The sequence below is a fragment of the Lagenorhynchus albirostris genome, chromosome 10 (assembly GCF_949774975.1).
Source record: "Lagenorhynchus albirostris chromosome 10, mLagAlb1.1, whole genome shotgun sequence".
In the NCBI taxonomy this organism is placed as follows: Eukaryota; Metazoa; Chordata; class Mammalia; order Artiodactyla; family Delphinidae; genus Lagenorhynchus; species Lagenorhynchus albirostris.
This window is the reverse complement of record NC_083104.1, coordinates 99,666,976-99,692,244: the sequence shown is the minus strand read 5'-3', so window position 1 is coordinate 99,692,244 and position 25,269 is coordinate 99,666,976. Positions and strand designations below refer to the sequence as shown.

At 49.3% G+C, this 25,269-nt stretch overlaps 1 protein-coding gene across 10 annotated transcripts in view; it reads left to right on the top strand.

Moving 5' to 3' along the window:
* RREB1 (ras responsive element binding protein 1) overlaps positions 1–25,269 on the top strand; it is a 135,192-nt gene that overhangs the window by 40,521 nt on the left and 69,402 nt on the right. For all 10 annotated transcript variants that reach the window (XM_060163741.1, XM_060163742.1, XM_060163748.1 and 7 more), the window contains one exon: positions 24,303–24,420. The gene's annotated coding sequence lies outside the window, so the exon portion shown is untranslated. The remainder of the gene's footprint in view (positions 1–24,302; positions 24,421–25,269) is intronic.

Genomic DNA, 25,269 nt, shown 5'->3' with positions numbered 1-25,269 from the left:
CTGAAGTGAATGAGAATAGGGTAGGAACCCTTGCTAACTGATTGTGGTGTAAAATACTTCACACCTGTGTCCGTAGGTTGGCCTTAAGACTGATGCGAAGGCCCTTTTTATAGCGGTGACAGGAAGTGTTTTAGTGGGCTTAAGCTAAGCTGTCAAACAAACTTTAAAATCTGAGTGGCTCAACGCACAAAACGTCATTGCTTTTCATGTGAAATCTGCTGCAGGCCAGCAGCTCTCTACAGCAGCTCCCTTCCCAGCAGTGACCCAGGGTCCAGGCTGCTGTCGTCCTGTAGCCCCCTGCCCGCCACTGCGCATGCTTCCAGGTTGCCACAGTAAGGAGAGAGCCAGCAGGCCACACATCAGCTCTTAAAAGCTTCAGCCTGCAAGTGATGTGTGTCATCTTTGCCCATAGCCCATTGGCCGGAACTTGTCATGCAATCTGCCGCATGCAGAGGTGCAGGGGTGCTAGGCAGTGTGGAAGACACTTGGATATCCTCTGAGCAGTAAACTGCTTTGCCGCTCTCCTTACTCTCTCTCATTCAGGCTCGCTGTGCCGATAAATAAACCAGGTAAGGCTTAGGCCCGAAGCATAGAACACAGGAGTTAACCAGTGCGTAGGGCGGTGGCTCTCAGAGTGTGAGCCTCAGACCAGCAGCAGCCTCAGCATCACCTGGGAACTTGTTAGAAACACACATTCTTAGGCCCCGCCCTAGACCTTCTGAGTCGGAAATCTGTTACAATACGCTTTCGGGCTGCTTGCTGAAGTCTGGGAGCCATGGCCCTGGGTGAAGAGGATACCTGTAGCGCCCGTTGGACTGATAATTAGGGAATCAGCGCTGAAGCGCCGATATGCGTGTGGGCAGTTTGTGTTCTCCGTCCCACTTTGCACACATAACCCCCGTGCCCCACAGCAGCTGTGTGAAGGAGGTGTTACCGTTGTCTCCTCCTTGCCGCTGAGAAAACCGAGGCAGAGAAAGGTTCTGTAACTAAGGGTGGTGCCCCCCCAGCTGGCAAGTGGGAGAGGCAGGATTTGAACCCGGGCGACGTGGCTCCCGAGCCCACGCCTCAGCTGCTGTGCCATCCTGCTCGCTGGCCCTGCGGTGGCCACCCTGCGGTCGTTTTCACTTTTTCTTGAATGGAGATGGTCTGGCGGCATGAGCAGGAAGTGTGGTGTGTCGGTGGCAGTTCACGTTGCGAGCTGAGCCCCTCACCACAGCTCCGTTTGTTGGTGGCTTATGTGTGTGGTGGGCTGCCGGCAGCTTGGCCGGGCCTGGGCATTGCGCGGCCGGGCGGCGGCCTGGGGCTCTTAGGGGCAGCACGGAGTTGCTAGCGGGAAACGCTTGCTCAGAGTGAGACGGCCGGTCACGCTGGAGAACGTTTCCTTCAGTTAGCCTGTGTGGCAGCTTCGAGCTGTGAGCAAAGCCCTGTTCTCGTCCCCTTGCCTCCTGATTCTTCTGGAGTCGTTCATTTTCCATCACCTGCCCTCTCTGAGATGCGCATCTGGGGCCTGATTCCATGAGGTGGTCTAAAGACGCTTTCTGAGTTTGAGTAGAGAAATGTGTTTTTTCTTCCAAGAAAATTGATTAAAGGGTTCTCCTTCCACTTGGGAGATCCAGGTCAAGTTAGATGCGATCTAACCTTTTGAATTTTGACTTGATTGAAACAGATTTTCCAAATGGCAATGAGAACAGCTTTTCAGGCAGTTCTGTTTCCTTGCATCCTTTTCAGATTTTTAATGATTAACTGCATTTTCTTTCTTCCCGGTGGCTCTGTTGTGTGTTGTTGCTTAGGTGCGCTCTGCTGGCCCCTGTGTTCCTTTGCCTTCTTTGTCTCTTGTGCTCAGCAGCCTAGAACTGAGCCGGCTCCTGGGCAGCCCGGCCCAGGGTGGTACCAGCTTTGCCTGTAGGTAGAGGATAAAGATAGCATCACCCCTTTCAGTTTTCATGTTGGTTGGGAACAGCTGCGATGCTTCGTATAGCTCTGAACATAACATTTCATTCCAGGGTTGCTGAAATTTTTAGTTTTCTGCAAGCCAGGGCTTAACCACGGGGTTTTCACATTCAGACTTGGAGTCTAGCGTTTTCCTGTGAGAAACAGTTGCTTGTCTACTTGAGTAATTTAAGAGAACAGAGATGGTGGAGGGGGAGGGAGGAGACCATTTGTGTGTTTTTTTAAAGACCCAGGTTCTTCCTTTCCTTTCCCTTCATCCCTCCCTTTGCCTTCATCACGTTCAACAGGTTAATTTGTTTAGGTGCTCTGACAGAGGTGTAGATAATTGAAGTAAATCTTGAGTCAGATCTAAACAAAAGAAGAAAGAACTGACCTAAAAAAGAGCAACTGAACTCACACTAATTGAATCACCGGGCCCTGCGTGCAGATTTGCCGGGACCAGCTGACCCTGAGAACTCGGGAAGCCCCAGCCCATGCCTGGGGTGGGCCGAGTGCCTCTTAAGAACAACAACTGGGTCCTGAGCAGGTTCCTGGCTGCATTCCGCACCAAGGTGCATCTGATGGGTTTAGAGCTGCAAAGTTCAGCCTGGTGAGAAAAACACCGTGAAAGCCATTTGGGATGGGTTGGGCGTTTGGAAAAGGTTTTCTCTCCCCTCGCAGACCTGGTGTCCTTGCTGTTTGTAGATAGAATCCACTTGTTTACTGCTGAGGAAAGTAGCTACATGTGTGAATCGGGCATCTGTTGAAAGAAACGTACCAGGCTTGCCTCAAATAGTAGGAATAAAAGATGCAACCATTTGAAATAACACGGTTTTCCTCCCTTCTCCTCAGCCAGCCATCCAGAGTAGGAAACAGGATGCCAGACTTACCCAGAGTAGGAAGAGGGGGTTCCAAAGGGCCTCCTGGCTCCTCCCCTGGGCCCATTCTTGTTCCCCAGCACCTTGAGGTCATGTGATTGTAAAGACCTAAGCTAAGAGTACCCCTCTCCCTGCCCAACCCCCGTTCAGCCACTGCATTCCCTCCCGCCAGCTCCCTGGGGTCTTTTGCTCCTGAAGCCATCAGTTCCCCTTTTCTCTTCCTCCTACTCACAGCTTCTGACCAGCTGCTGCCTACTTTCTTGAGATTACTAATCCGTAGACTGAGTGCCTACTGTGTGCTCAAGATGAGGACCGTCCAACTGTGAACTTCTTCAGCTCCCCCTTACGTTCGCTTTACTCTTGCATCTTTGGGACTCAGAGGGGTTTTATTTATGCCCCTTCGTTGCTAGTGCTTTCACATCTATTTGGACACCACATTTCCCCCCTTCCTGGGGACCTCATTCCTACCAGCCCTTGTTCCTAGGTCTGTGGCTCACAGTGGGTGTTCTTCATGCTCCGTACTGGACCCTCTCATCTCCGAGTCTCCACTCAGCCAGTTCAGGCCTCCCCTCTCTGTGGAGGGGTCAATTCCCCGCTGCACTCATGAGTCCCAGTATCTCACCGAGGCACCAAGACCTTCCTTCCTCATCCACTCCATTTCTTCACTTGCCAAGTGTCTAAAAAAGTAATTGAGCCCAACCCCCTTAACAGTGGAAAACTTCTTCCCATCGCTGTGCTAGTGCCCCAGGAAATGGAGCCTGTGGCAGGAGCCACTTCCTGCTCAGCTCCCTCCAGATCTCGGCAGTTCTTTGAAAGGCATTCAGGTTTATCTTTCCCTCTCTATTCCCTTTGTTCCCATTTCAGTCTGGTCTCCCTCCCCCGCTGTCCCATACCTTGTTCAAACAGGTTTCCTTAAAACTCTGACATCATCCTCTGGTGCTGCCCCAGGCCCAGCCTACACCCCCTGCTGCCCCGACACCCCCTGCTGCCCTGGCCCAGCTTTCTCAGCTCCCCACGACTGCTGCCCCGCACACCTTGGGCAAGCAGGACCTGGCTCCGGGGCTTCTCGTGGTCCCCCCTAGGTATCAGCTCCTCCAGGCACTCTTCCACCTCGGACACCCCTCCACTTACACGCCAGTGGTTTTTCTGGACTTAAAATTAGTACTGCATACACAACACTAAATTCTCTTACCTTCTCATGGTTTCTTCTTTTCTCACCTAGGTGGTGAGCTCCTGGAACATCTCTTCTCCCCCTCCCCCGACTCCCGCCATCCCCTGCCCTGCCCAGTCGTGTAGTAGATGGATAGTTACTAATTGAGGTAACAATCATCAGGAAATATTTAAGGGCCTTAGGTGGGACATTCCCCCCCACTACACCTTTTGAAAGGAGATTACAGGTCTCATTTGTTTATTTTTTCAGACTGAGTTTTTTTTTAATCCTCTGACAGCTTGAAGGCCAGAAAAAATTGGTTAGTTTTCACCTTCAAAGGACACATGAGAAAACAAGGACCAAGCTAGCCGCGCCCCCCAGCCCAGCACCTTCTAACCTCAGTCACCACAGTCACTCTTCCCACTCCCCTGGTTGTGACTCTTGAATTTCACAGTTGATGCAATCCTCCCTTTCACAGCCAGTGTATTTTATTCATGCGTTGCGATTTAAGTAAGGACGGACGCCACAGAGGGAATCAGTTTAAGTTCTTGGCTCCTATTTAAAAGCTCACTAATGCTCCCATTACCTTTTGTTAATTAAAAAACAAACATCCTCCACAAGACCACCCTCTATTCTAGGTCTCCTCTGAGATTCCCAGGAATTGCTAGTGCTTGGGCCACATTTACACCTGCTATGTGGACCTTAGAGAAGACCTCCTCGTTGCCTTCAGTGATTATATGCACTGTTTTAACCTAATATCATCAAGAAACTAACTTGATTCCATCAGTTATTTCTGGAATAATGGGAACAGAACAAAACCATGTAAACCCAGTGACATAGACGGGGGGCTCACAATGATCTCTCCCCACCTCCTCTCTGTAGGACGAATTCTGCCTAAAATTATAACTGTTTATAGCAGGCATTGGGAGCTTATTGGGGGAATTGATGCCACTAACTTTTATTGAGTTATTGCCATGTATCAGACACTATTTGAAGTGAATTACATGGTAAATCTCATCTTCATAAGAAAAAGGAAGGTTTGAAAATCTGATCAAATTTATGGACTCCCCCCCAAAAAAAGAAATGATACCACATAAATTTTACATAGTTTCAAGGGTATGAGTTTTGCGCTTGTCTGTAGAGCAGTGCTTATCAACCTGATCATATCACCCCTAGTAGGTGGCCCAGATTTATAGGATGAACTATATAAAAACCTACTGTGTGCTGGGCACTGGGCTGTGACTAAAGAAAGGTGGTAAGGTCAGAAGGGAGAGAAGGAAGGAGGGAACTGTTAAACAGCTTGAAAAGGAATGCAGTTTGATTACTTTCTTTCTTGTATCTTTTAAAAAAAATAACTTTAAATTACAAAAATCAAGTTTACAGTGACATTAAATTATGCTTTTATTTTTGAAGGACCACTCACTGTAGTCCCATGATGCGTATCTCATTTCAGGTGGCCTCTGCCAGACTTATCCATGAATACGTTGTAACATAGAATGCCTAAGTGTACTAGATTGCTTTCTAACCTTGGTCCAACTTAACATTTTCCCATGTTTTCACACACTGACCTTCACGAGTGAGGTGGGACCAGGCCTGAGCAGGTTTTGGGTAGACAGGGCAGGGAGCTGATGACTCACCTAGAAGAAGCGAGCCTAGCTTAGGAGATATCCCTCTGTTGTTGGTTTCGTGGGTTATTTCCGTTTATACATTGAAACTCTGATAAACCCTGGGAAGAATAAAGAAACATAGCAAAGTAAGTTACTTCTGGGGTCAGCTCACTCACTGCCCTCCCATGCCTTCCAGTTAAAACTATACTAGAGCATCTCTATTCCTGCTTTAGGGCTTGAAAACCGTGAGAAGCAAACGAATGAATTAAGGACCACCATCTGGTAACTCAAGATTACTGGAGAAAAAGAATACCATAAGCCCTACACTGTCCAGTACAACAGCTGGCTAGGCACATGTGGCTATTTAAATTTAACTGAAATGAAAATTTTAAATTTAGTCCCTTGGCCACATTAGTGCTCAGCGGCCACGCGTGGCTCGAGACTGCCGGACTGGACAGCACAGAGATTCTTTTCGTCTTTGGACAGCGCCGCTCTAGACGGTATCGATTCAATAAAAGGTTTTACCCAGCATCTAACGTGTTCGTTTTATAGGCTAGGCTCTTTGAAAGGGAGAGCAGGATGGATTTCGGTTTTGTCTTGTTTTGTATTTGTTACAGTTTTGTGTGGACTTGTAACCTGTAAGTTAAGGCTGTTTAAGCACTTTCCCCCCACGTCAGCAGCCCATTTGACAATGAATACGTGCATTTATATGTCTGCATATGTTATGTATTCCGTTCAACTGCAAGTGTTTCATCTTCCCGTGCCTGACAGCCCCCCAGCCCTCCTTTCCCACCTCCTCCAGAACCTTCTCCTTTTTCCCATCTGCTCCTTTCTGGCTAGGGACAGTCTTTGGATTTCTTTTAAACAGAACTCCTTGTTTAATCCTGCTACTCAGTAACCAGTCCCTTCCTGCTGTATTCTCTTTGTTCTCTCCTGTACTGGGAATTTTTCCTGCATCGAAGTTAACTGCCTTGTGGCCCAGTCTGTTGCCAGCGCAGGAAGCCCAGCGCCTCCCTGACCTTCGCCCTCACTCCTGGTAGCCTGGTCTGTCCCTCGGTGATGTTCTCCTGACCCCGTGCTCCTTATGTCTGTCCCTTAGACTGTATTGCAGTAACCTCCTATCTGGGTTATGTGCCTCTAATCGTCACGTTTTTAAACTGCTGCCAAGAGTTTTTGAAAATATGGTTACGATTATTTCATCCCAGAGGTTTTCTTCCAAAAGAGTGGTGGGGGCTTCAGTGGGTTCCCACAGCCACAGGATAAAGTTCACCCCTCTGAGGTGGAGCCTTGACCTCAGCATCGTTTTGCCAGCCCCATCTTTGCCGTTTCCCCCACTCCACTCTTCCTCCTTTTGCATAGTGGGCTGGTGTAGTCTGATGGCTCCCAAGGGTTTTGTTTGCATGGGCCAGAGACCGAAGGCAAAGCTCTGGCAGTTACACAGGGGATTGCCATTTTTTTCTTTTGCCAAGTAAGGGCGTTAAAAAACAGTCCCAACCACCTACTGTCTTTATCATTTCCTCTTTTTTAAAAAAAAAAAAAATTATTTATTCATTTATTTAATTTTTGGCTGCATTGGGTCTTTGCTGCTGCGCGCGTGGGTTTTCTCTAGTGAGTGGGGGCGAGTGGGGGCTACTCAGTTGCAGTGCGCGGGCTTCTCTTGTTGTGGAGCACGGGCTCTAGGCGCGCAGGCTCAGTAGTTGCGGCTCGCGGGCTTAGTTGCTCCGTGACATGTGGGATCTTCCCGGACCAAGGCTCGAACCCGTGTCCCCTGCATTGGCAGGCGATTCTTAACCGCTGCGCCACCAGGGAAACCTATCATTTCCTCTTAAAAGGGGGCACTTTAACCTAAAAAAATGAATGCATTCAGCATTGTGAGAATCTCAGTAAGTCCTCGTTTTGCTGGAGAAGGGTGAAAATTTAGGCATTTAGGAGCTAGTGCTCTCATGGCACGGTGTCCCATCTGGATGTACCTCTAGGGTCTCCATGCTTTTCCCTCATGCATTTCCTTCTGACTGGAATGCCCTGTCTTCTGAAAGCCGGATCTTTCCTCCAAGCTCAGGTTTGCTTTTGCCCCACTTCCCTCACGCTTGATGACTTACCTCTGGGGAGCCCTGCAGCCTTTCAAGCTTGTGGCTCATAATCCATTTTCCCTTGGATTGGAATTTATCTCTTTGTGTCCTGTCTACTCTATCTCCCCAGCCTGAGTATCAGCCTTTGAGACCGGGGGCTCTGTCTTCCAGCTCTTGGTGGTTCTAACATCTGGAGCTTGAAGTAGACTGATGTCTGAGAATGAGCATCATCCCGTTTCAGGGTTTCACAATGATACCAAATCTTGCCCTACATCCAGGGTACAAAAATAGCATAGAGCCTCTTCACTCATTTTAACCCCTGCGGAGAACGCACATTTTCTGTGCACTCGCCCCGGCTTTGGCTCTAGCGCACTGAAAGCAGCAAGGATGGGCCTGGAACTCAAACTGCGGGAAACTAAAGACACTCATTTTTTTAAATGAAAGCTGTTTGGTGGCTGAAGCCGTCGAAATGATAAGTGAGAAGAAGCTGTGAAAGTTTCAGGGCCTGGCAACTTTGATGGATTAATGTGTCCCTTTGTCTTCCCTTTCTTCAAGCTAAAAAAATTAAAACAGCATTTGCCTAATGTTGTGAATGCGAATAATAACATCTGCCTGTGAATTCGGGTTGTACAGGATATGCGACTGGCACCGACTGCTGGTACTTTCAGAATCTCCACATAAGGCCAGCGGAACTAGGAATTACTTTGCATATCCGTCTTCCAAACTGTGATCCCATTAAATGAATCTTGGCTGATAGGGTAGAAAAAGTCATCCCCACGATTAGTAGTTTCTTGGTGGTGAAGCCCCGAGAGGGTTATTCCTGCCTTGGCTACAGCATAGCATTAGGGGTTAACTACAAAGAATAAAGAGACGGTGAGGTGTTTTTTTTCCCCTCACATCCCCATCTAAACAGCACAGCATTTTCACTGTGGCTAGGTAGCAGATTGTATAATCTGTTAGACCTTTATTTTTTCCCCCTTAGGCAAATTCTGTTTCCAGATTGGAAACCTGCCAGGATGTCCCTGGCCTCTCATATAATTTTGGAAAAGTGTCAGTTATAATTCCGATCTGTTAAGTAACCAGGGCCACTCTCTCGAGTTATATTTTGACTTCTGCATTTTCGTCGTGGGGCTGGCAGAGCATGAAATTGGGTTTGTGTGAACATGTGCGTGCCTGGGTGCAGTGGACTGCGTTTTCTTTCCACAGTTGTAATGAAGCATCTTAAAGGGCTTTGAAAAAGTTTCCTCGGGCATATTCAGGGAGCACGGTAGATGCCGTTGTTTCGCAAGTTTTCTGTTTTCTTTGTCTGTACAGGTTGTTCCTGACTTCATGGCTGGGAGGAAGTTCAGGACGTGGAGCACTTGCCGTTCGGCCGGTGGGGCTGAACTGGTCAGCTGCCTCCTGTTCTCAGATGGGCCAGTGACACAGCCCAGTCCTGTGGCGACAGGAGAGGGGCCGTACAGGAGGCAGCGTGTTTGGTGTTGTTGCACGGGGGCAGTGTGGCCGCTCTGGGCTGTGCACGCTCTTTTTTACTCTGGTATCTCGCCTCATAAAAAAAGATCCTAAAAGTACCGGCTCCATTTTGGAGTGTTGGCACAGGAATTGTTGTGGGTTTAATGCGCAACCTGGCTTCTGTCACTCATTCGCCCCCATTTTCTCCACTGCCTTGCGTATGTCACCACTCCATCACCTCTCTCCCGCCCCTCCCTCTTGTCTCTGAGATTGTGAGGGGTTAGGGGACGTGTGTTTAGGCCAGAAAGTTTTTTCTTTTCATTAATTGGCTTTGGAAAGATTCCTTATACCCCAGCAAGGAGCTCTGGGGGACTGTTTCAAACATCTGATCTTATCGTCCTCGGAACCTATTAACTTCACATGTGCTGATGGTGATGCCAAGAAAATGGAAGTCCTGGCCTTGAACGCGGGGAGTCAGGGCCCTCTGTGCTCTGGTGTGTTGGACGCCCTCTGGTCGTCCCACCCCGTAAGTGGCACACAGCCCCACATCTGCCTTGATTCCGTAAGAGGTGGAGTTTGGTCCTGGATATTCACGAGAATGCTTGTAGCATGAGGCAGGTGGAGGTCTTTAGAGACCAGGCCTAAGAACACCCAGGCATCCCGGCAGAGCTGAGTCTCATACGAGAGTTAGGCCTGGGAAGGACGTCAGAGGTCATGGCCTGTCCTCACTCTGCAGACGAGGGGTCCGGTGTATCCCAGGCCACTTGCTTATTATGCAGGGAAGCACGTGGTGTGCTCCCTGCGTTCCAGTGGTTAAGGATGTTATTAAACGCTACCGAATTACTTTAATAATAGCAGTATAAACTCAGACTTCAACTGGAGCTACCGTAACTAACTTCTAGGGTTTTCTGGACTTTGATGAAGAGAGCTCTTAGGTTTGCTGCGGACGGAAAGCAGATATGTGCGTGAGCCCGGAAAGCGAGCTCTCCTTGGAAGCGGTGAGACGGTACCACAGGGAGGCGCGGGGGTGGGGTTGGGAGGGAGCTGGTCCACTGCACCTGGAGGCTTTTAAAGCCCGAGCTGAAATGGATGCTGGGTGGGTGTTGCTCGGCATCCTTCCAAGGTTTTGGAGGCCAGTCATATTTTAAACGAGTCAAACAGCCCCTCTAGGCGAGCTGCAGGAAACCCAGCCCCTGGCTTCATGTTGTTGCGTGGTCAGGTCAGCGGGAGATAAAAGGCTGGGACTGTTGGAGGCGAGGCCCCTTCTATCACTGGATGGCACACTGTTAAGGGAAGATAAAAGGGAAGAGCAGGGATGTTCTTTTCGAACAACACGAGGGGGCCTTTATCGCAGGCATTCAAGTCGAGTGAAGGGGGTGAGCAGGGAAACCTCAGCTTTATGGTTGCAGGCGTGTTAGAGAACTCTCCTGCAGAAGCGCGGAGTGGTTTCCCAAACGCACAAGATCAGTTCTGTACCACGGAAATATTGGTAGAGGCCAGTCTTTTTCAACCACAGCGGTCCACGTGACTAGGAATGTCTGTAATGTTGGTAGTGTAATGTCAGCTTAAGTTAAATGGGCATTAGCTTGGGTTTCCAGATCTTCGTGCCCCAGAGGTTTCCCTGTGGAGGTGTGTGACCCTGGGGACCGGGAGGAAGTGTCAGGCTGGCCTAGCCAGTGGGGAGCGCAGGAGGCCGGCTCAGTTTCCTTGATTTCTCAGTGGCGTGTGCTCTCCTCTCAGGTTCCCTCCTCCGCTGGCTGGGTTCTCGCTTGGGCCTGAGAGCCTAAGGGAGGGGATCTGTCCGACTGGTGCGGATCTCCCCTTTTGGAATTTCCTTCCTGTTCTTTGTCACTTTAGGGTGAGTTTAATGGCTTGTGAAGGGGTAATCGCTTTCTCAGGGTGGGGCTTGTGAAACGGGACCCCACCTTGAAGAGCCTGGGCCTGGTCAGGGCTGCCGCGTGGGCTCAGGCAGATGCAGACAGCAGACGTGCTTTGGGTACAGTGTACTTGTTTCAGACCCGCCGGGCTTCGGCCCTTGGTTCAGCGAGACACCCCACACCCTCCTGGCTGTTGGGGAGAGACAGAGCCCAGGCTTCCTCCAGGACCGGCTGGTCCACTACTGCCTTCCTCCCCAGGTGCCTCTGCCCGGCAGCTCTTTAGAGCTCGGGGAGGGGGACCTCGGCCGCACGCGCGCCTCTTCCCTCCCAGTGCCCCATCCTGCCCGTAGCAGCTTTGGGCCTGTGCTCAGTTTGCTTTAAGAAACACCATTTGCTTGCTAATGTGTTTGGTTGGTTGGCTTGTGATAAACACTTATCAACGTCTTGTATCTCAGAGTATTTGTTTTTCTTCATAGATAGAGTGGTGAATAATTTTCTTAGAGGCAAAATAGAGGGGAAAATGGTCACCCGTTAGGAGGCATAGCGGGCAGCTCTTGGAGCCCGTGGTCGTTGGGCCCAGCACACTCAGAGTCATTCTCAGCTGACAGTTTGTAATGTCTGCTCACCCACTGTGAAATTTTGACCCCAGCTGACTGCCTTTCTGATGCGCTGGGTGAGGAAAGATGTGATCTCCTCCTTCCACTGAGCTAGAAGCATTTCCAACAACACTTTTATCTTCCACAGAGTCATCTTGGTTTTATAAGGGGTGTCGTGCTGAACCCGCCCTGAATTCTGGGAATGTGCAGCCCAGATGCTCGGGTAACCACCTGTCCTGGGGGTGCTCAGCTGGCATCCAGCCCCTCCTCAAGGGAAAAGTAGAGAATCCTGTTTCTGCAGCCTGACCCTTTACCGAGCCTATTGGAGAGAAGAGACAGCCCCACGACCTCAGGGCCTGTGAAAGAGTTGCAGGATATTGCCTAAAACTCTGCAAACTGCGACTGAACTTTACCCCAGCTTCCTGCCCAAGCTGTAAGTGTGACTGCAGGCGCTGAGGCCCACGTCAGAGGAGTGTCCAGAGCAAACCCAATCACTATGGTCCAGCTGCTGAGAGGCTGGGGCAGCTTGCGGGGTGTCAGCTGCACTGTGCTCGGGTTCTAGAGCTGGGAGGGGGGAGATGCAGGAAAGGGTGGGGAAGAGCCCTCGGGTCCTGTGGGAGCCCGCGGTGCAGACTTCCTTGATTAAGCACATGTGAGGCTGACCAGGATTTGTTTCAGCGGTGACCTGAAGCCGGAGGCGTTTTATTTCCTGCTGGCCATGCAGCCCTGCGAGCTGGCAGCAGCTGTTTTACTCCTAATTGTCGATGGGATTGCCTTTGTGATAAGCTAAATTATATTTATATTTCATTGTTAAACTTGGGGGCTGGAACAGAATTTTTTTTTAAGATCAGCAAACTGGGCCCTGCCCTCCATGAGGCAGGGCAGTCCAAGAGGGGATGCCGGAGGCGGATGGAGGGGCTGGGGGAGGGCCAGCCGAGGGCCCAGCTAACCTGGAGCGTCGGGAGGCGAATAGCGTGGCATCAGTAGCTCACACTGGGCGTGCCGTGCCGTTTGTAAAGTGTTTCAGTTAATGTTCCTTTGATTGATTTCTGTACTGTAAAGTATGGAGGGCTGGTATTACTAGCTTCATTTTCCGGATGAGGGAACTGAGACTCAGAGACTTAAGTCGCTCCACTGGTGGCAAGCTGAGTTTCCAGTCCAAGACAGAAGACTCCACGTCGTGTGCTCCTTAGGCTGTGCTGCTGGGGTGTATTCTCCTGGTGCATCCTTCTGAATCTTACAGTAGGATGAAAAAGGGGCTGTCCTCTTAGAAGTGCTGAATCTGGAAGTCAGAAGGCTAGTCTGACTTGGTCTCCCACCCATTGCAGGCCCAGGTTGTGGTTATCCACCCTCTGCTTGAACACTTCCAGAGACAGTGAGTTCATTACTTCACGGGGCCGCATTCCTTCTGTGGGCAGCTCTAGTCGTTCACAGCTCTGGTATAAAGAATTATGGGGCCCCAGACCAGTTTCTTTGTGCCTCCTGCCCAAACCCCGTTCCCGTCATGGTGGACACGGGGGAATGTGCCCTCTCTTCCACGCACCAGGCCTGCAGGTGCCTACAGTTCCTTCAGCCATTTCTTGTTTTCCCCCGGCTTGGTTTCCCAGTCCTCTAGCTTGCTAATCGCCCCTCTCTGAATGATTTTTCCATGATCCTTTTTGTGGCATCAGAAAGTGCAGGAATTTCGGAGTCGGGCAACCTGGGCTAGAACCCTGGCTCTGCCCCTGCAGAGCTGTGTAATAGCCAGCAGATAACCTGATCATTACCTGATACGATTTGGGGGAGGAGTAAATATATGTAAAGTGCCTAACACATCTTCTGGCCCAGAGTTTATGCCCCAATAGATAATACCCCGTAGTTATTAGAGAAGGGATACTCTGAAAGACACATAAATGGATAAACACTAGACTTGTGACATACCCTGACTAAAATCCTGTTTTCTCTTTTAGCAATAGCTTTCCTTTCTATTTAAAAATTCTTCAGCCAAGATAAGATGTGGAGGCCTCTCCCCACACTTCCGTATAAGCCAGCAGAGCAGATCTAAGGGTGGGGCAGGGACCCTAACCCTTATTCCCCCCCCCCCCCCGCAGGGTGCTCTTGTGAGACATCTCCTGCCTTAGGTGAAGGCCCTGCCCTGCCCCGGGGGTAGGTGAGGGTGCCCCTCTGCTCAGCCTGAGGGCTCCCGCACCCCCTTTCTCACCAGCTTCCTTGCAGAATAGAGAACCATACAGGTGTCTGCCAAGTTGGGCAAGAAGGTGATGAAATACCAGATCCTGGTGGCCGGGAAAAGATTGGCTCACCTGGGGAGAGGGACAGGGCTGCGCCCATGGGCCGCCAGGCCCCTCCCTGAAGAGAGGCCACTGAGAACAAATGGTTGCCATGCGGCAGCTGCAGAAGCCGTGGCTCCGAGTCTGGCAGCAGTGAGATGAGATCCTGGTGGGGCGATGAGATAGGGGTGGGGGGCAGAGCTGCAGGGGTGGAGTCAGCTCTTCGCAGGAAGGCATGTAATTGGGACCTTGCCCCGTTTCCTCCCTCCAGAGAAGCCAAGAGCCCTCACAGAGGGATGCAGGAAGGAGAGTGGGGACCGCAGGACGGTTTCATCCAGCATATGTACCAGGAAATCTCCCCACCTTTCCAGCGGTTCCTATTTTAAATAGTGAATTTACTCTGACTCATGCAGATAGGCTTGGTGAGCAAGAACCCTGTCTTCCCGGTCGGCACTCGCCTCCCTGCTGAAGTTGTAGGTAATGTAGCGATTAAAACGTCCAAGTGCTTTTTATTTTTAAAAGAGAGACTGTCCCTCTCCCTGATGGCACCCCTTCCCCACACACTTTACTGAATATTAGAGAGTTCCTTTACGTGAAGACACTGGACGTTCCCTTTGAAAGGCAGCATCAGCAGCCTGTGTTATTCCTGGTACCCGCCGGGGCCCCTGAAGCCTGAGCAGGAAGGGGCAGCCGCTCTAGGCCGTAGGAACAGTCTCCGTTCCATTTTTCTCCCCCACCGTGGGTCACATTAAGAGAGAAACCGCAGTAGACAGTGAGCTAGTTCTGAGGCTGGGGGTGCTCTGGGGTTGCCTTCCCGCCCCTGCAGCACATTTACTGCCAGGAGCAGCAGAGAAGGGGAGTGGCCTGGGGGGACCGTGAGGGTGTCCAGGGCCACCGGAGATCCCGGCCAAAGGCCTCAACTTTGAAGACCATCCCTCAGCACCCCAGAAGGAGCTTTTCTGTGAGTGACACAAGTTTGGTGAATGCTGGAGAGGGGGCTTTGAGGATCCAGAGCTGCCTGGAGGGGGAGCCCAGGCTGAGTGGTTCTGCTTTCTGTGCACTGCAGGCTGGCCCTGCCCTGTCTGAAGCTCACGTCCCACACGTGCCCGCTCCTGAGGAAGCTAAAATAGCCCCACATAGGTTTATCCCTCTCCCTCCGCCCTTATTGTTTTAATTTTTTTTTTAATTTCTTTGTGGTAAATAAAGCTAAAGTTAGAACTGGGGTCTGAGTCTCTGCTCCAGTGCCTTGATTTTTGCTCCTGGGAGTATGATAAGCCAGCGGCTTCTTCCAAATCCTCATAGAAGGAATGTTTTTCAGGGAGATCCTTGGTTTTGTGTCACCCTCCTTCCAGAATTCTATGTAAAGCACTGGTCCTCAAAGCTGGATCTAATCCCCTGGGAGTCAACAAACAGACTCCAGGGCCCGCCCCCAGGGGAGTTTCTGATGCAGCAGTTCTGGGTGGCGCCCGAGAACCTGCATTTCTTCTTTCTCTCAGTTTAATCGAGATATAATTGATGTACAGCACTGTGTTGGTTTAAGGTGTAGAGCATCATGACTGACTCACATTTGCTGAGACTGCATTTCTAAAGCAAGGTCTGTGATGCCACTGGACGGGACGACTCTGGGTGGCCATGCTGGAGCGAGGGTCAGTAGTAGTTAACCTCTCACAGTAGATGAGACTGTAAGGTTTCCTTCTGATGCTGAGCAGGGCCCTGTGGGGCTCCCCGGCACGGAGGCCTTTTTGTCCCCCATTTCTTGTAGGCAAGACTCCAACCTTCGCATGGTGTTTGCTTCATTTTTTTTTTTTTTTTTTTTTGGTCGTATGCGGGCCTCTCTCACCGCTGTGGCCTCTCCCGTTGCGGAGCACAGGCTCCGGACGCGCAGGCTCAGCGGCCATGGCTCACGGGCCCAGCCGCTCCGCGGCATGTGGGATCCTCCCGGACCGGGGCACAAACCCGCGTCCCCTGCATCGGCAGGTGGACTCCCAACCACTGCGCCACCAGGGAAGCCCCTGTTTGCTTAATTTTGATCTGTGCAGTTCTGCGACTCACTCTCCACCATCTGTGCTCCCCATCTCCTGCCCCCCAGTACTTCCTACACACGTGTCTCTTCCACACCCCAGGAGAGGACCCCAAAGCGTGGACTCCAAGTCTGCAATCGATTCTTGTGGAAGCGGAAGGCCCCGGAGGACTCAGGTCACTTCTGAGCTCGAGCTCCTGTCAGTGGATCAGTGGGATCCAGCCTCTCCCACAGGACTGGGATGTTTGGGATTTCAGGAGCCTGGTGGCTTCCTTCCAGTTGCCTGCTTGGAGAACCACAGGGTGTAGAACATGGACCCCCAGCCCTTTTCTCAGCAGGGGCCGTGCGTGGACGCAGACTCCGTGCAGTGAACTTGTTAGTCTGGGGTGGGAGTCCAGTCCTTCTCCTGCCAGAGGTGAAAGTGGGAGCAGAGAGCACCTTCTTCCTGCCTAGAAACAGGCAGAAATGGGAAGCCGTGCACTGGAGGGGCAGAGGTGACTCAGAAGACCATCGTTAGAAGTCCGAGAATGTGACAGGGAGTGCGTCTGTTCTCTCAAGCCCCGCGCTAGGAGTTGTTGTCCAACAGAAACTGAACAGAGTTTAGAATCTGGATTCGCTTTGCTCTCCCACCGTGGTCTTGGGGGCTGTGCAGTGGGACTGACCCTCACAGGGTTGTTGTTACAGGGATCGAGTAAGATGATGCACTTTAGCTTGTGGCAGACAGTGTTCAGAAAGTGTTAGCCACTCTCATCATTAGTCTTCATTCTAGTCTTTCAGTGCGAGTGTTGCAGAGGTAGAGTTTGGAACAGAGAGCCTTCGACTGGTGGCAATCCGGGAGGCTTCATGTGAACAGTGGCCCCTGAGGGATGGGATCAGGGGAGGGGTGCAGGTGTATGTTCTGGGGGAAGAAACTGAACAGAGAGTGTGAGGGCCGGTGGGAGAGAAGGCCAGAGGAAAACTGAGGCCAGAGCACGGAGCACTGTGAACGTGGGTCAGCAAGTCCTCCATCCAGAGGGGGCATGTTGTGGAGGCAGAGCCCAGAAGACCACCCGGGGACCACACACGTGGCCGTGGGACCCCGGGTTGCTGCCCTCCACGCACCTCCCAGCTCTGCTGTCTTGCACGTGGCTGGTGCCGAGGGGTGCATCCGCGCTCCCCCTGCGGGTAGGATCCAGGGCTGGCTGGAGCAGCTCACGGTGCCCCGCTGTACCGCTCAAATGCTCTACGTGACACTCCAAGGCTCCCTTTGAGCAAAGCCTGTGCCAGCGAGGGGGAGGGGGCCGTGCATGGTTGCCGCCCTACCCAAGGCATAGACTGAACTCTCAGCCAAGAAACACATCAGCTTCCTGGAACTCAGAGCCGTAGTCACAGCTGTCAGCCTTCAGAGCACACGCGAGGCCGTCCTGGTTAGAGGAGACGGTTTTGCCCCGAGCTTTGCAGGCATGGCCATGGTGCGCACTAGCCGGCTTGGGTTTCATCCCCAGCCTAGCCAGGACTTCCTGCATCAGTCAGCCCATCCTAAGAGAGTTGTCCTTGCTGCTTGTTAAGCCCCCGAGTAGCCCAGACCATTTTAGTATCTGAACTCCTCTAAACTCACACTCACACTCTGTTAGCCGGTCCTGGGTTGGCCCAAACCGGCTGTTTCAATCAGGGGATCAACCATCCCAAGTATTTGTGGACATCTGTGTAGGCTCCGCACCGCCTCTGTCCTGGTTCGGTGTTGTAAACCTCCCCACTGTCTGGTTTGTGGGCTTCTCCTGTCATCCTAGGCATCCAAGCTTTTTCCTGGGGGCCTTAGGACAGATTTTAGATTTCACTTCAAGAACCCAGCGGGTTTTCACAAGCTGGGAAGCGTTGTTTCTAGACCATCGTCCCTTTTATCTTTCATCTCTTCTTTGCTATCTCATTGACCTGGAGACAGGATCCTTAATCTTTTCTTTCTGGCTTCGCATAACATTGTCCCTTATCTCCTCTGGGGCTGGGGCTGGCCTGCCCTCCCCATCATCCTCACAGAGGGACCTCTGCCCTCTTCAGGCCATCCTGCTTCCATCAGATGTGGGCAAAGCCTGTGTGGGAATGCAAATCCAGAAATGCAGCAGCCTCCCTCAGGAGCCCGGGACCCACCCCTCCAGCTTCCTGGAGGTTCTGTCTCCAGGGTACAGCCTCTCCTCATGGGTCCTTTTCTCTTCTCTTCTCTTCTCTTCTCTTTTTTCTTTTTTTGAGGTGGTGGTGATAGAGCTAAGGGGTATCTTGAACTTTCTTCCAAGAACCGTCCTGTACTTTTCCACTCTTGGAGTTGTGTGAATCCCTCAGGCCTGGTGGAACCCAAAACAAACAGGGTAGTGACTCTTGTTACTCAGCTTAATCGAAAGACATTCTTGATATTCAGATCATTTACATCCAAGATCAGAGGATGGAAGTTTCAGGGTCAAGTCTGTCAGGTTGGCCCTCTCCTCTCCTTGCTTCCCCTTGTGGATTGAGGAAGTTACTTGGTGGACTTTTTAAAGTATCTTTTTTAAGTGAGGGGAGGGAGTGGGTCCATATTTCAATGAGAGTCTTAGTTATATTCTGGAAATTTTTAATTCCAGAGATACGTCTCTCTGTGGTTTTTTTTTTTTTTTTGCGTTATGTGGGCCTCTCACTGTTGTGGTCTCTCCCGTTGCGGAGCACAGGCTCCGGACGCACAGGCTCAGCGGCCATGGCTCACGGGCCCAGCCACTCTGCGGCATGTGGGATCCTCCCGGACCAGGGCACGAACCGGTGTCCCCTGCATCGGCAGGCAGGCTCTCAACCACCGCGCCACCAGGGAAGCCCAACATAGGGAAACTTTGTTTGCTTTTTTTTTTCAAACAGTATATAATTTCACCTTACGCATCTTTAAATTTAGATGGGTGGGGATGATCTGAAAGGATGTTTTCTTTGTCCGTTTCTGAAACCTCATGGGAATTTTAGTAAAATGGTCTTGATTCACAGTTTCAAGGAAGGTGGGTTATATATCAAGTAAAACCGGGATTCTTATCCTACTTATCCCGGATGAGTTTCTGGGGCCCCTGACCCCCTTGATACTGAAGGAAGATGTTGGGTGTAGTATGTCCTTTTATCTGTGGGAGGGTCCATAATTTTCATCAGATCCTCGAGGAGGGTCTTGCCCACAAGAAACAGCGGGAATTGCTGGGGTAGTAATAAGGGTTCCTCCAAGTTAAAGGCGGGGGGTGGTGGTGGTGTCTCTGGCCTTTCTGGGGCTGTCCCTGTGAGTTATTCCTTGCTTCTTGATACTTTATTCAAAATCCAAAGAACTTTTCAGAAGAGAAAGACACAAAGAAAAGGCAGGAGAACTGAAGCAGTGAGGTGTGAAGAGAGAGAAGCTGTTGTGGTGTCAGAAATCACTGAGGAGCTGTTTCTGACAGGAAGGGCTGGTGGAGCTTTCTCACCCCCAGCAGACCCGTTCGGGAGGAGCTTGCCCGCCTTAGGTGCTCAGCAACTGTGTGGACAAAGTAAGATTCAGGATGATAAGTGGGCGTGTGGCGTATTGGGCAGCTTTTCTGCAGACACTCCAAAAGGGACAAGTTTTTGTCCGTGTGGCAGTCACTTTACTTCTTTACTCTCTCCAGTTTTGCACTCTTTGGAGACTGTTTCAGAGACAGAATGGGCTGGAGGTGTAGTTCTGAATTTTTGAATTTTATTTTATTTATTTTTTTATATAGCAGGTTCTTATTAGTTATCTATTTTATGCTTTTTTTTTTTTTTTTTTTTTTTTGCGGTACGTGGGCCTCTCCTGTTGCGGAGCACAGGCTCTGGATGCGCAGGCTCAACGGCCATGGCTCACGGGTCTAGCTGCTCCGCGGCGTGTAGGATCTTCCCAGACTGGGGCACGAACCTGTGTCCCCTGCATCGGCAGGCGGACTCTCAACCACTGTGCCACCAGGGAAGCCCCTATTTTATGCATATTAGTGTATATATGTCAATCACAATCTCCCAACTCATCCCACCACCACCACCCCTCCCCCCCACCACTTTCCCCACCTTGGTGTCCATACGTTTGTTCTCTACATCTGTGTCTCTATTTCTGCCCTGAAAACCGGTTCATCTGTACCATTTTTCTAGGTTCCACGTATATGCGTTAATATATGATATTTGTTTTTCTCTTTCTGACTTACTTCACTCTGTATGACAGATTCCAGGTCCATCCACCTCACTACAAATAACTCAATTTCGTTTCTTTTTATGGCTGAGTAATATTCCATTGTATATATGTGCCACATCTTCTTTATCCATTCATCTGTCGATGGACACTTAGGTTGCTTCCACGTCCTGGCTATTGTAAATAGAGCTGCAGTGAACATTATGGTACATGACTCTTTTTTTTTTGCGGTACACGGGCCTCTCACTGTTGTGGCCTCTCCCGTTGCGGAGCACAGGCTCCGGACGCGCAGGCTCAGCAGCCATGGCTCACAGGCCCAGCCGCTCTGCGGCATGTGGGATCTTCCCGGACCAGGGGCACAAACCTGCATCCCCTGCATCGGCAGGCAGACTCTCAACCACTGTGCCACCAGGGAAGCCCTACATGACTCTTTTTTGAATTAAGGTTTTCTCAGGGTATATGCCTGGTAGTGGGATTGCTGGGTCGTGTGGTAGTTCTATTTTAGTTTTTTAAGGAACCTCCATACTGTTCTCCATAGTGGCTGTATCAATTTACATTCCCACCAACAGTGCAAGAGGGTTCCCTTTTCTCCACACCCTCTCTAGCATTTGTTGTTTGTAGATTTTCTTATGATGCCCATTCTCATTGGTGTGAGGTGATACCTCATTGTAGTTTTGATTTGCATTTCTCTAATAATTAGTGATGTTGAGCAGTGCTTTTCATGTGCTTCTTGGCCATCTGTATGTCTTCTTTGGAGAAATGTCTGTTTAGGTCTTCTGCCCATTTTTTGATTGGGTTGTTTGTTTGTTTAATATTAGCTGCATGAGCTGTTTATATATTTTGGAGATTAATCCTTTGTCCGTTGATTTGTTTGCAGATATTCTGTCCCATTCTGAGGGTTGTCTTTTAGTCCTGTTTGTAGTTTCCTTTGCTTTGCAAAAGCTTTTAAGTTTCATTAGGTCCCATTTGTTTATTTTTGTTTTTATTTTCATTACTCTGGGAGGGGGATCAAAAAAGATCTTGCTGTTATTTATGTCAAAGAGTGTTCTTCCTATGTTTTCCTCTAAGAGTTTTATAGTGTCCGGTCTTACATTTAGGTCTCTAATCCATTTTGAGTTTATTTTTGTGTGTGGTGTTAGGGAGTGTTCTAATTTCATTCTTTTACATGTAGCTGTCCAGTTTTTCCCAGCACCACTTGTTGAAGAGACTGTCTTTTTTCCATTGTATATCCTTGCCTCCATGGTCATAGGTTAGTTGACCATAGGTCCGTGGGTTTATCTCTGGGCTTTCTAGCCTGTTCCATTGATCTATGTTTCTGTTTTTGTGCCAGTACCATACTGTCTTGATTACTGTAGCTTTGTAGTATAGTCTGAAATCAGGGAGTCTGATTCCTCCAGCTCCATTTTTTTCCCTCACGACTGCTTTGGCTCTTCGGGATCTTTTTTTTTTTGCGGTATGCGGGCCTCTCACTGTTGTGGCCTCTCTCGTTGAGGAGCACAGGCTCCGGACGCGCAGGCTCAGCGGCCATGGCTCACGGGCCTAGCTGCTCCGCGGCATGTGGGATCTTCCCGGACCGGGACACGAACCCGTGTCCCCTGCATCGGCAGGCGGACTCTCAACCACTGCACCACCAGCGAAGCCCTCTTCGGGGTCTTTTGTGTCTCCATACAAAGTTTAAGAGTTTTTGTTCTGGTTCCGTAAAAAATGCCAGTGGTAGTTTGATAGGGATTGCATTGAATCTGTAGATTGCTTTGGGTAGTATAGTCACCTTCACAATATTGATTCTTCCAGTCCAAGAACATGGTATATCTCTCCATCTGTTTGTGTCATCTTTGATTTTTTGCATGGTGTCTTATAGTTTTCTGAGTACAGGTCTTTTACCTCCTTAGGTAGGTTTATTCCTAGGTATTTTATTCTTTTTGTTGCAATGGTGAATTGGATTCTTTCCTTAATTTCTCTTTCTAATCTTCCGTTGTTAGTGTATAGGAATGCAGGAGATTTCTGAGCATTAATTTTGTATCCTGCAATTTCACCAAATTCATTGATTAGCTCCGGTAGTTTTCTGGTGGAATCTTTAGGATTCTCTATGTATAGTATCATGTCATCTGCAAACAGTGACAGTTTTACTTCTTTTCCAATTTGGATTCCTTTTATTTCTTTTTCTTCTCTGATTGCTGTGGCTAGGAATTCCAAAACTATGTTGAATAATAGTGGTGAGAGTGGACATCCTTGTCTTCTTCCTGATGTTAGAGGAAATGTTTTCAGTTTTTCACCATTGAGAATGATGTTTGCTGTGGGTTTGTCATATATGGCCTTTATTATGTTGAGGTAGGTTCCCTCTATGCCCACTTTTTGGAGAGTTTTTATCATAAATGGGTGTTGAATTTTTTTTTTTTACATCTTTATTGGAGTATAATTGCTTTACAATGGTGTGTTAGTTTCTGCTTTATAACTAAGTGAATCAGTTATACATGGGTGTTGAATTTTGTCAAAAGCTTTTCTGCATCTATTGAGATGATCATACGGTTTTTCTTCTTCAATTTGTTAATCTAGTGTATCACATTGATTGATTTGCATATATTGAAGAATCCTTGCATCCCTGGGATAAACCCCACTTGATCATGGTGTATGATCCTTTTAATGTGTTGTTGGATTCTGTTTGCTAGTGTTTTGTTGAGGATTTTTGCATGTATGTTCATCAGTGATATTGGTCTGTAATTTTCTTTTTTTGTAGTATCTTTGTCTCGTTTTTGTATCAGGGTAATGCTGGCCTTATAGAATGAGTTTGGGAGTATTCCTTCCTCCACAATTTTTTGGAAGAGTTTGGGAAGCATGGGTGTTAGCTCTTCTTTAAATGTTTGATAGAATTCACCTGTGAAGCCATCTGGTCCTGGAGTTTTGTTTGTTGGAAGATTTTTTAAATATAAATTTATTTATTTTACTGATTTATTTTTGGCTGCATTGGGTCTTTGTTGCTGCACGCGGGCTTTCTCTAGTTGCGGTGAGCAGGGGCTACTCTTCATTGGGGTGCGTGGCCTTCTCATTGCGGTGGCTTCTCTTGTTGCAGAGCATTGGTTCTAGGCGCGTGGGCTTCAGTAGTTATGGCTCGCGGGCTTCAGTAGTTGTGGCTCGCGGGCTCTAGAGCGCAGGCTCAGTAGTTGTGGCGCACAGGCTTAGTTGCTCTGCAGCATGTGGGATCTTCCCAGATCAGGGCTCAAACCCGTGTCCCCTGCCTTGGCAGGCAGATTCTTAACCACTGGGCCACCAGGAAAGCCCTGTTGCAAGATTTTTAATCACAGTTTCAATTTCATTATTTGTGATTGGTCTGTTCATATTTTCTATTTCTTCTTGGTTCATCCTTGGAAGGTTATACCTTTCTAAGAACTTGTCCATTTCTTCCAGGTTGTCCGTTTTATTGGAATAGAGTTGCTTGTAGTAGTCTCTTAGGATGCTTTGTATTTCTGCGGTGTCCGTTGTAACTTCTCCTTTTTCATTTCTAATTTTATTGATTTGCATCCTGTCCCTCTTTTTCTTGTTGAGTTTGGCTAAAGGTTTATCAATTTTGTTTATCTTCTAGGTTTTTGTTAAACATTTCTTGCATCTTCTCTGGACGTGTAGTTCTGGGAAATGCTGTGTTCTAGGTCTCTCTGAGTTTGCAGAGGGCCAGACACAGCTTTCTCCCAGGTCGGGGGTTTGAGGCCCCTGGCACCCCAGAGCAGCCTTTCTCAAACTCTCAAAGGGCATGTGTAATTTGAGGAGTTTTCTGTATCTTCCCTACAGAAAGGAAAAGATACACCTTTGGTCCTATTTGAACTGTTGTGGACATTTTCCCCACCACTCAGGAAGAGGCATAATAGTCACTGCTTTACTTAAGGGGCTGTTTAGTTCCATATGTTTTACTTTCAACTCTCTTCTTTTCTCCTTCTGTTTCTGATAGCACTTAGTGTGGTCTTTTCTTCTCTTCCTTTTAAAATGGCGGTCCATCAGCACCTGCTGTCAGCATGCCATTCAGATGCTCAAAGCTTCGCTTGAAGCCATTGGTCTCGGCCATTTGCAACGTGATGACGCCCTCGATGTTGTTGGGGCATGTGCTTTGGGGGTTCCTTCCGTCCACGCCACACTCGATTCCAGTTGCTCTTGCTCGGGTGTAATTGACCTAGTTGCTGGAAGCTTGCTTATAAGTGCAGGCAGGGGATGGGAAATGCTGTTGTCCTTAATTTGTGACTCTCAGTGGTATAAGTGGAGAAAATGATACAGAGACAGGATCCTGTCTGGTCTGGACTCCCTCTTAATGTCATCTTTTCTTGTTTTTGTAGGTTGCTCCAATCTGTTCCAGAGGTGGTGGCTTTGAGGTGTGACCCTGCCCACGCTTGGGCCCAGCCAGCGCCAGCTCCTCAGTAAGGAGAGCCAGCTTGATACGACGAAGATAAACAGGTCAGTTAAACTTTATTGACACTCCTTGAGTCACAGTAACTTTGAATGTTGTCTTCCCTCCCCTCCCCATGTCCCCGTTGAGCGGTCCACCCTCTCCTTGGGGTCCTCCTGAGGTTTTGGTACAAAACCAAGGTGAAGCTCTCACTGTGAACTGCTAGTTATTCCGCACCTAAGAGCCGGGGGTGTGGGATGAGAAGTCCCAGAAAGCGTGCCGAGGACCTGGCTCACAGGAAGCAGCGCTGCAGGCACCCCCGTTCCCTGCTTCTTCCTTCCCACTCGCAGATTTGAACTCTTCGTGTTCAGAACTGGAACACAAGGCCAGTCCACTTGGCCATGTCAATAGAGATGACGATTCCCTTTCATGTCTGTGATTTGGGGGCCTCATCTGGGTTCCCACTCCTCTCTGGTTGCAGCTGGAGGAGATTGTACTAGAATGGGGCCAGTGATTTTTATTTTGTTTATTATGGTTATTATTATTATTTTTTAATTTACAGTGATGGAGCTGATGTGTAGGATGGTATCAGGGAGCAGAGGAGAGAATGAAAATATACGGACTATAAGTATTTATAAAGAAAGTGTGCTTTGTAAATGGACGTTAAACTGTTAAACCTATCTTTCACCCCCTGAGATTGAGTATCAGAAGGTTTAGGTTGGTCAGTTTGGATTACTGCTCTAGTGTGGTCCACGGTCAGGCGTGGGGTAGGTAGAATGGACTAATTCTGGCTGCTGGCTTCTGGTTAAATTAGTGCATAAATGCACCTTAATGTTAAGGTGGATTTGTGTTTTCTGACCGGGAACAATGGGCTGCATTGTTTTACAACCAGGTCCCTGCCCTTCTTCCTGCTCCAT